The sequence below is a fragment of the Beta vulgaris genome, chromosome 4 (assembly GCF_026745355.1).
Source record: "Beta vulgaris subsp. vulgaris cultivar EL10 chromosome 4, EL10.2, whole genome shotgun sequence".
NCBI lineage: Eukaryota > Viridiplantae > Streptophyta > Magnoliopsida > Caryophyllales > Amaranthaceae > Beta > Beta vulgaris.
The window spans coordinates 60,290,170-60,302,446 of NC_079205.1; positions in this window are offsets into that span (position 1 = coordinate 60,290,170).

Sequence of the window (12,277 nt, forward strand, 5' to 3'; positions counted from 1 at the left end):
ACGACTACAAGGGATCGTTAGATTGTCTCTCCAACAAGGCTGTATTTTCCAGCGATATAAGCGGGAGATGTTCCACATTGCAAGATTTGTTTGACGATCGTAGTTTTTATGAAGGAAATTTTTGTTTGATTCAACTTATGTATTTGTTTGATTCGATTGTTTATGTAAATGTCGTATGACTTTTTATTAATGAATTAATTTTACTATTAAAAAAAAAACTAATTATATTAGCAGGTTTGACTAGTTTGTTATACTGATAGAAATTAGGGAAGAGTGGTGGACTAATTCATGAAATAGTTTCTTTTATTAAAAAAACTAATATGAACCCGGTGCACACTAATTAGTGTGCACCCGATCCATATCACGTGAGTTTAGGATAGTGTATATTGATATGATATAGTGTATGTTGAAATGATATAGTATATGTTATAATGATGTAATGTATGTTAAAATGATATAGTGCACCTATGTATAATATAGTATATCTATTTTTGATATAGTGTATCTATTTTTGATATAGTGTATGTTTCTGTAATGCGTTTAAGTAAATATTTTCCTATAGGATATAGTGTACCTAGTTATGATATAGTGTTCCTATAGGATATAGTGTATCTAGTTATGATAAAGTGTACCTTTGTATGATATAGTGTACCTATGTATCATATAGTGTATCTATTTTTGATATAGTGTACCTATGTATCATATAGTGTATCTATTTTTGATATAGTGTATAAGTGAGTACTTCTTAACCGGTCACGTGTCAAGGCCTGGTCCACACTATTTTTAGTGTGAACCGGGTCCATGCAAGACGGATTGTTCTTTTATTCATTGCTTGAAAATGAGTTACATCACCTCTTGGGTATTTATAGACCCAATATTACAACATCTAGATTTTTCTACTAAGTTCCACTAATTAGATATTTAATTTAGATTTTTCTAAACTTTGATATTTCTAACACACACTAAAATATTCTAAACTTAGATTTTTTACATAGATATTTTACAAATTTTTTCTAGACAATTTAAGACATGCATATAAAATTTTTCCTTACATTACATGACCTATCTAGAATTTTCTAGATTAACTTTCATCATATACTAATGGATCGGATTTGATCAGGTAATTATATTATAGCACTTGACTTTTTTTTCTATTAGGTTAGCATTTGACTTCTTGATTGGGCATATTAGTTGTTTGTATTAATGGTATTCGGTAAATAATATAGCTGATATATAGTTAATTACGTTACAGCCTTAGTCTCATTTCACTTCAATATTCTTAATCCTCTCTAGCAAATTAAACTAGTTTTTTTTTCCAGAATTAGAGGCTTGACTTGAAAAAAAAAACACTTTTAATCCTTTATTAACCAAATACTAATATTAGAGTATTTAATTAGTTAATCCTCTAAAATTGGTCAAAACCTTTAATTAATTTATGCCCAAATCTCAATTAATCAAATAAGACACATAATTAATTAATTAACTTGTTATATACTCCCTCCATTTTCTTTTATATTACACTTACACTTTTCACGTATGCCAATGCAAAATATTTGAGGACATACTACTTTCGTTTCTCAATAAGTGCAAAATTTTTCTTATCTGGAATAGTCACAATAAGTACAACCAAACTCAAAATGGTATATAACGTTCAATATTATTACGAATATGCCACCAAAAGGCAAGAGGGGACCACAACTTTTTTGCTGCATCAATTGAATTACTCTATTTTATTATGATCCCAACTTTCTTTCTCTACATTCCTTGGTATTTTTCTACTTTCTCAATGTTACCCTTACTCAATTTCTCCCTCTGTCCTCTTTTATTTAGTTGTTACATTTACTTTAGCACTATTGGAAGACCCAAAGGATTTTCCCAATGTATCATTTCTAGGTCCAATGGATCGGAGTTCATAGGTATAGAAAAAAGCCCTATCAAATAGACAGAATAAGAAAACATCTGAAGACCATTGAAAAGTAAAGCAATAAAGCATAAATAATGTATGGGTACCACGTACTAAAAGTAGAAATATTTGGCAAATGTAGCAACCAAAAGAGACATGTCTAAATGGTAAAATGTAGCAACTAAAAAACACCGAGGGAGTATTATGAACCGGAGGAATTACATCTTTAGATTTGTATTTGTAAAAATTATTAAAAGTACATATTAAAACAAATCTAACAAGATCCTATATTACTATGTATTAATACATGTATAAATCACAAAGAATTGTTAAAGTGAAATATGTGAATATTGCAAAAATGTCAAACTATAATATTAATACAGAAGGTATAGTTTATTTTAAGGGAAAAGCTAAATGCATATTGCAGCAGCCCTAAGGGCTGCATATAAAAAGCTAAAAAGTAAATGGGGAAAAACAAGCGTATAACTAATCTTTTATTACATAATTATAAATTAATGCAAACTTTTATCATAAACTGACAACTAATTTTCATTTTAAGTAAAGTGTTTATGTATTATATGCAATCCTAAACACTGCAAATAACATAACCCTAGTTTTAATTACTCTATTTAGTTTTTCCATGGTAGTGGGTACAAAGGTAATAAGGTGGTCTCCACTCTCCAACTCCAAGGGTAGGTCTAAGGGTAGATTTTGTAATCATGAGTGTAGTTGATGATCAAGGGGTAAGTAGCCTTTTTAATTAGCCACACATTATTAGAAAGCTCAATAAAACAGTTCAACTTTAGACTATTCAACAAATAATACTCCTAATGCTAATAGAGACCTACTTATGTCCCTCAATCACTTATTATTTTTGGGGGAGGGAATATTAGTAGTATAACCTTTTTTGGAGCATCATTAATCATGTGGACCAGTGGAGGGCTTATCTTCTCTTTACACTAGAACAAAATTCCATATGTATGGAGGATGTAAATTAAAGTGTTTGCTACCACAACTTACAAAAGGAAAAAACATTTAGAGATCTAGGATGAATAAGATGATGGCTGGAAAATGCTACTCAAATTGCATGGACCACTAATTAGTTCATGAGAGTTTTTAGAGCCATTTTATCCTAAAAATTACTAATTGTAGAAGAGTACTCCTACATACTTCCTCCGTTTCACAATATAAGGCACGCACGAGGTTCGAGGTCGAACTTTGACCGTTTATTACTCTCAATTATGTTGATAAAAAAATTTAAAAAATAATATTATTATAGTATTTTTCAAGACAAATCCAACGGTATATTTTTTATAATTTTTATTTATCGTATTTGAGAGATATTTGTGGTCAAAGCAAATTTTCGTAAAGCGTGAATGCCTTATATTTTGAAACAGATGGAGTACTAATTTAGCCATTAACCCAAAATCCCTCCTCAACATAAGCAAAGGTGCATGAACTATACACCTTCGTCCTTCGACATAACTAGACAAGGTTTCTGAATTCCAACAAAGATGAATAGAACACTTAATTATACTTCCTTCGTTTTCAAATTATATGCGACCAAATATTTTGACATGTAATTATAGGAGGTAATAAACAAAATAACCACACAAATTAATTTTAATGTATAGAACAATTAATATATACTTCAATCACTTTTTTTTGCAGCTTTCATTCTAATTTAATTAATTGATCTGCTTATATGATTATATCTGATTCTCCTAACCGAGCGTGTTATAATTTTTGACTGCTATTTTTTTTTCTATTTTATTAAAATTGGAACTACTGACTTTACTATATGCCTATGCTGTTTTACGGGAATTTTTTTGTCTATCCACTGAGTAATCTATCCACTAGAGATAAATATTAAGGCTATGTTCAGTTCACCTTATTTTTGCTTATTTCAGATCTAATCAGATCAGATCAGATCATATCACAAAAAATAAGTTCAGATCAGGTTAATTCAAATCATGCTTATATTTAAAAATCATTCACTATTAAATATATTTCATTACATATTAGTAAAAATTATAATAATTGAATATTAATAAAGTACTCATTTAGACGAATCAAACAAGACCCCACATAACTATATTTTTTCTTATATATTGAGAAAAATCTAAAAGATAAGATATTGTAATCAGATCATATCATATCATATCAAATCAGATCAGATCAGATCAGAAAAAAAGTTCAGATCAGATCAGATAAGTTCAGACCAGAAAATTTCAGGTGAACTACTAAACATAGCCTAATAATTAATGGAATCCAATTAAGCGAAATTAATTATTTTTAAATTATCTATTTCTAATGATTATTCTACTCAGTAAATAGATGTAACAATCTCCCCATATTACTAATGATAGTTTTCTCATTTCATTTTTGGAAAATGATATACATAGCCCTTTAGGGCTATGTATAAGGTGCTTAAAATAGAAATAAAATATTGAATCAAGTATTTATTACCTCAATTAATGTGAAAATGTGTCTTGAATTCTTAAACTGTTTCCATTTACAGTAATGTATTTAATGCTTATATGTAGCCCTTAGGGCTACATATAACATTATCCTTCATTTTTTAATAGTGGGAATTTTGCCCCTTTGTTAGTTCTAGTATAAAAAAAAAGAATTTGGCATTGACAGTTATTTAAGGTAGTTGGCAATTGGCAGCCATGCATCTAATATGTGATTGATATAGGGAATGGCAGGAGGTCAAATACTCAAAAATTAAGGTTGAAATTACTTGAAAGTAGCAACATCTAATAAATGGAGTTGATTCTTTAGCTTTGAATAAAAGATTGGCAGTTAAATTTTGTCGTTTGGTAAATGGAGTAATTACTACTTAGCATCTTGAAGGTATAGGGTGACTACTTTGATGAATATGTCTAGCTCCTCGTCTTGAGTTCGCCGATGAGATTCTCTATTTCTCTACGCCATGCCCTACTTGGAAGTAATATATCATTGTTTTGCTTTTGTTGCTACTGACCAATTGTTTGGTGCTCCTGCTAAATTATTTTTTAATGTTCAAATTATAATTCATATACAAAATTGATAGAGTAGAAAATTATTGCTAAAACTTCAACTATCAGTTTTTTTGGTTGAGTTGGTCGTCTTGCATGATATTAGCGTCAGCGTGACATAAATATTATGAGTTCAAATCTTATCCACTTTTTCTTGATAAAATATATATTATGCCATTATTTGAACAAATTAAACACTACTAATATGACTATATGAAGCATAGAATTGTTATTATGTGAATTTTATTGGTTTGGAAATGATCAAACTTAATTAAAAAATCATTCTTGATGCGATAATTAATTTTTTCGATTCAGCTTAATCTTTTTCATTAATTTACCAAATTTATATATATCTTCAAAAAATTGACCTATCTTCACAGGATTGTGATTCAGGACCAAATCATAAAATATAATAGTGCATTATTGTTTATGAGAGAGTTTCAAGTTCGATTTGAAAAATTAAAAAAAAAAGATTTGAAAAAGATTTATATGATTATATAATTAAGTTCTAATATGTGAGTGCTTTAATTTCTTTTTTTTTTTTGAGCATCGACTAGCTACTCATATACTATGTAAATAACAATGCATATTACTCCTAATCTACTATAATAGTTCGAAATAATAAAATGTAAGCAAAATTAATCTCAACATCTTGAATAGAGTGGGTACACCAAACATCTCCAACTAAAACTTATAGTCATAACACCCCAAATTACGGACATAGGTACACTCCGTACCACCATAATTTTCACCATTGACTAGGAGATTTTTATTTTATATATTATTATTATTATTATTATTTTCCATTTCCCCTTCTTACTTTCTTTTTTTTTACCCTAATTTTTTTTACTTGAACCAACAAAAAGGCATAAAGAAGATATGGGCAGCAACACCGGCAATGACCAGCACATGGACAACAGCGACAACACCAACAACGCACGTATAGGAGAGAAAGAGAGAGCGTCGAGCAGCGACATTGGTGACTAACTTGAACGCCAACATCGACGTATACATCACAACCGCAACCCAAAGCGGCCAAGACACTTCCGGCAAGGACAATAACACAAATGAACGAAGCAACCCAGTAAAGAGAGAGAGAGATAGATAGAGAGAGTCATACACAAGATAAGGGTTTGGGGTTTTGGGAATATGTTTCAATGTTTCCTATTCAATTTGGTGAGCAATGAAATACATAGTTCTTAGCTCAATTTGTATAGGTTGGTGATGAGTCAAGAACGGGAGCTTGAGGTGAAGACACAAAGAGATCAAGTAATTCTGACTTAAGATGAAGGCGACACAAAAACAAAGACGAAAAAGGAAGTTGTGGCTTCCCTGCAATCAAACACGAGGAAAGAAGAGAGAAAATGAGAATGGGTGAAAAAGAAGAAAATAAGAGAGAGGGGGGAGGAGGGTGAAAAATAAAAATAATAAGTTAAGAATCTCCCGTCGCTGGTGAGAATTTTGGCCACCTACCTCATTTATGGTACGAAGTGCAACTTGATCCTTACTATGGGGTGTCATGACTATAAGTCTTAGGTTATGTCCAGTTCACTTTATTTTTACTTATTTCAGATCAGATCAGATTAGATCAGCAAAAATAAGTTCATATCAGATCAGAAAAGTTCAAATTATGCTTATATTTATTACTATTGTCATATTATCATGATTATTATGATTATTAGTATTACTAATGTTATTATTATTATTATTATTATTATTATTATTATTATTATTATTATTATTATTATTATTATTATTATTATTGTTACTGTTATTGTTGTTGTTGTTGTTGTTATTAATAATAATAATAATAATAATATTATTATTATTATTACTTTATACGATTACTATTAATATTACTATATACTAGTACATTTGTTCAAAAAGATTATTATTATTGTCGTTATTGTGCTTATTTATTATCAATTTTGGTAATTATTATTAATGTCGTTGCTATCATCATGAATGTCATTGATATCACTATTTGAAGTTATTTGTGTTCATGAAGAAAAATGTTCTTTTGGCATTTGTACGTGTTATTTTTTTTATTTGTTTTAATTAACAATTTTGATATGCGATTTTTTGTTGATGTTGTACATGTAATGAGCATGACAATAATATACTACTATGATGTTTATTTTTATTTTTTAACAATTTTGGCAGAATAATATAAAGTATATGTTACTAGTTTATATAAAACATGAGTAGCATGGGATAACCTAATGGTGTTGGCATCACATTCAAAATTTTCTTTACAAGGAAATTCAACTTATCTTTAAAAATAAAGTTTACATAGAACTAGACAACGATATAAGAAGAATATTTAATTTTGTTCAAGATCATATGATTATATATATTTATAGGTTTATTTATAATAAAAATAATAATTTATTGTTAGTTAAATCCAAACATGTCATCAATATAAAAATAACATCTATCTTTTAGTTTTAGAATGTGTTCTTTAAATAGATTTTTTTATCTCTTTCAATATATGTTTTTTTTTTTAATTATCATTATATGTTTTTTTGATTACTTCCTAAATTCTTATTATAACCGGACCTTAGACATGAACAATATGTTTTTTTTACCTTAAATATGTGTTTTTTTATTTTTAATTGTATGTTCATATACTAATGTTTTCTTTTTCAAAAAAACTACTACTACTACTACTACTAATAATAATAATAATAATAATAATAATAATAATAATAATAATAATAATAATAATAATAATAATAATTATTATTATTATTATTATTATTATTATTATTATAATTAATTAATTAATTAAAGTTGTGCATAGTAATAAAATGATAGTAACAGTAATACTAGTAATGAAATACAAAGTAATAATAATAGTAATAATATGTTTTATAAAAGATAAGTTCACATCAGGTTCAGATCAAAACAGAGCACATAAGAACAGTAAATATAAGGTGATTTAAACATAGCCTTAATTGGGTAGAAGTGATCATGGGCCGGGCCGCGGCCAAAAAAATTTACCCATTGGTGGGGCCGTGCCTAAATTCGGGCCGAATTGTTGTGTCCAAAACCCACTATTTCGGGCCTAAATTAACGGGCTTTTGCGGGCCAAAAAATAGACTAAAAAGTCGTTTTTGGCTTGCCCAAAGCCCGACCAAAGCCAAAAAAAATCCGACTGGGCCGGAAAATTCTGCCCAAAACCCGCCCCAAAAAGGGACCCGGCCGGGCCAAAATGATCACCTCTAACCGATACTATCATTCATGGTGTTTAGGCCATTTTTACCTGAAATATTTTATGTGTAAGAACTTGTGATTAATTAGTGCTCCTACTAAACTTATAAAATAAAATTTCAGCTAATTAAGATTTAGAAAATGAACATAGGGGGTTCAACTTTAAAATGATACTATTGCAAAAGATGAGAATGAGAGACCGAGCCAACCATAGTCCATATGCAACACACTCGTCCATCTCTATTATACCAAGCCAAACTAAGTAGTACTCCCTTATTTTTTGTATCATTCTCACTTTTTTATATGCGTCTTTTAGTGCACCTCCTTGAACTTAAATATCTTTTATTATAGGAAAATTTCCTCAGCTATTCCTGAGGTTTGGCGTAATTCCCAAATTACCCCCCACATTTGGGGAATTCCTTAGATACCTCTGAGGTTTGTGTTTGTGCTCAAGATACCCTTACTATCTAGGAATTACGCAAACCTCAGGGGTATCTGAGGAATTCCCCAAATGTGGGGGGTAATTTGGGAATTACGCCAAACCTCAGGGGTACTTGAAGAAATTTCCCTTCATTATATATTAGTAAAAATTATAACGATTGATTATTAACAATGTTAATTCTAACTTGAAATCTTATGAAAGTGGCATGAGGCTGACTTTGAAAGCACATATCACTCAATCTATAAGTAGTTTTTATGTGATTCAAATTGGAGGTGATAGCTTGTTCAAAGAGCTTCCCAACGACAGGTCAAACGTCCATTTCTGCTGAGAAACGAAAAAGTTATGGCTGTGTTACGAATTACTGTCGAATTGGAATTTTTGCCCGATCGGGCGCCCTCAGCGAGCTACGACCGGGTTCACAACGTCCGATCGAGCCCGAGACATCATCCAGTTTGAATGTGATGACCGCCCGATCGGGCGATCGAGGATTTTGAAGCGGGATGCACGATTTCTTTCCGAATTTTATGCGGAGTACATTTAACGGTTTATTAGGGTTTCCTTATGTTATAAATGGATCCTCTTGGTGTTCATTATACACACAATTTTTGGAACAACTTTTACCTCTAGTATTCTTAGGACTCCTTGTAATTATTTCTCTGTTTTTCTCCATCATAGTAAAAAAAACCCCTCGATTCCCCCACTTGTAGACAGGTCTATTTTGACTGAACCACGTAAATCTTTGTGCTCTTTCTATTTATCTTCTTTATTGTTTTTCTCATCCTTATTATTTCATTGACTTGCTTGTTCCGCATTAATCAAACTATGACATTCCATTTCCTAACAAATAATGTACTAATTGAGATGAGTCAAATAAGACTCCACATGATTATATTTTTTCTTATAAATTGAAATAAATTGAGAAGATTGTCTCTAAATATAAATCGTATCAAGATTTCATCATGTGAGAAAGATAAAAAAATACAGAAGGAATAGGTTGTTACATTTAGTAAAATACATAGTGGACTAGTGGTAATGAGGTTCAAGCTTTTTAGTGTACGAATCTCTGTATTCTTTGACTTGACTTCACTATATATTCCACTAAATATTGATAGATTTCCCTGTTATAATCACCCAAAAAAAATAAAAATAGATAAAAAGAAAATCAAACAAAGGTACTTATAAATCATTCAAAAGCACCATTATTATATTCTGCCACCTGTAAATTCAAACATAATGACACTCAATCAAACATTACTATTACAGCCAAAAATGTTATCATCAAGAAGAAAATTATATGCATTTGTATACTTTACATAACCTTTCAGTTGTAATGTCTTTACTAAGATTCCACTTAATTAAGAGGTAGATGCAAATCTTCTGACGTGAGCATAACTGCATAAGCAAATTGTAGTATATATATTAAGAATAACCTAGAGTGTATCTTAATGCTCTTAAAAACATTTTGATGATACAATTATTATATGATATCGCTGCAAATTCTATCCTATAATTATAATGGGGTTAGGTTCTTCCACTCTACAAATTGCTTTTCTTTTTATTTAAATAAAATTTATTTTCTTATCTCCATTGCCATTTGCCAAGCTATGGCCAGGGAAAATCAAGAGAAAGGAACGAAGGTGTAATAGAGTCAATGAAAGGGGAAAAAAAAATTCACTAAGATGATAATTTGCTCTAGTTATATGAAAGATATCTTTATTCCTTTGCAATATATCTTAACAGGAAAACAACTAAAAAGTACGGATAATTATGTATTTATGTATATGATCGAATTTAGTGAAGTGAATGCTTCGAAATTTTGAATATGAAACATTGACGTAAGTTTAAAATACCAAAAATTTAAGTTGATGATTGGAGTCTCAGGAGTAGTTTAATACTCTATCACGCCCCTCACGTGAGAGCCAATTGGGCTAAAGGAGGGGGTGGATGAGATTTAAACTCGGCGTGACCTTTATGTCACACTGGCTCCGATATCATCATGTCAAAGGACCAACTCAACCAATAGTTTAAGTTGATGATTGGAGTTTCAAGAATAGTTTAATACTCTATCATTTACATATACTATATATTCATATATAATACTAATATGCTAATGTGCTAATACTCTATAACCAAGCCTTTGAACATACATAGTCAGTAGTACGTATAATGTCTAATGGTAAATTAATTACAAATCTATCATATCGAAATTGTGACAATTTTTCCTAAATTTCGTAAATTAGTAAATTTGATTTTTATAACCTAGTAGGAAAGTATGTTGGAGATAACGCAGGTTGAAACATTCATGCATGACTTTATAGCTTATACGTGCACAAAAAACTTTTCTTTTGCACTAACCACCTCAAAAGGGACATGCAATTCTCAGCCAGCCATAAAATAAAAGAATCCCAACTCTTTGATGCCAAATTAGCTACTGTTTTTCAAGCTTTTAAGTAAACCTAAATCTCATTATTCTTTGAGCTTGACTATCATATCACCATATATAGTTATATATTGTAACATTCTTCTTTTACAACCACTAAAATCAATGAAAGGACCAACATAATTAAATTCTATAGTAGGGCAACTATTCTGCCACCTGTAAATTCAGCCATAATAACACTCAATCAAGCAAACCAATCAAAGTTATATATATTCAGGAAAATTATATATGCATTAACTGATTAACATTCTTTTCATGCCTTTTAGGAGTAGTGCCTTTACAATGATTCCACTTAAGATGTAAAACAAATGCTGTGATGGGATCTCAATCAAACTGTATTTAGCATTTTTTTTAAGAGATGTTTCACTAATTGAAGACCAAACGTTATCTATAATAGATATTAAAAAAAAAATACAATTAAACAAGTTTAAATCAAATTCGTCTTCGGAGGAAGTACAATGAATCAGATCGAGCAATACAGTGCAACCCCCTTTTATTTGCTGAATCAAGTAGTAATTGATGAATGATGAGGAAGTCTATCATTCTGACATAGTTTAGGAAGAACATTCTTGATCGAGCCATGTTGACCGCATCCGATATTCCAATATCTTCATGTTGAGTCTCGAACTTCAATCAAAGAGAACAATTTTTCATACCTAAAAACAAAAAAGAATCATACTCACAACTCCGATAGGGGAGAAGGAGGTCTCCACAATAGAGACTAAAAACCCCATAACAGTACTATTTGAAGAAATCTCATAAAGAGATACTAATTTATTCAACATGACGCAGTCGAAATTGTTAGAATAAAATATGAAATGAAACAAGGATCACAAGACGAACAATTCTTCTAGGCGTGGATCACTTTCCCAAAAGTAATATTCCGACCCTATTCGTAAAGCACGGGTATCACGGAATTCACCTTCGAGATACAAAGAAGAAAACAATAGTGGTCACGCTTACTATGAACACTATCAATTGAGAATGAATTTGTGAGAGTTTATGAAGATGATGAAATTCTTAGATAATTTTTAGAGTTTGTATGCAAGAGAGAATAACTTGTTTTTCTCATTATCCTTCATCATATGATATGTTTCATATATATACTAATGCCCAAATGTTTCTGAAAAAACCGAAACACTATCTTGACAAACCGTCAATTAGTGAATCCACGCAAAACCGCAAGAAAAACAGAAGGTGCTTCGCGACTCGAGATCAGTGTCGCGAGTCGCGACCTAGGCAGCGTCGCGAGGTGC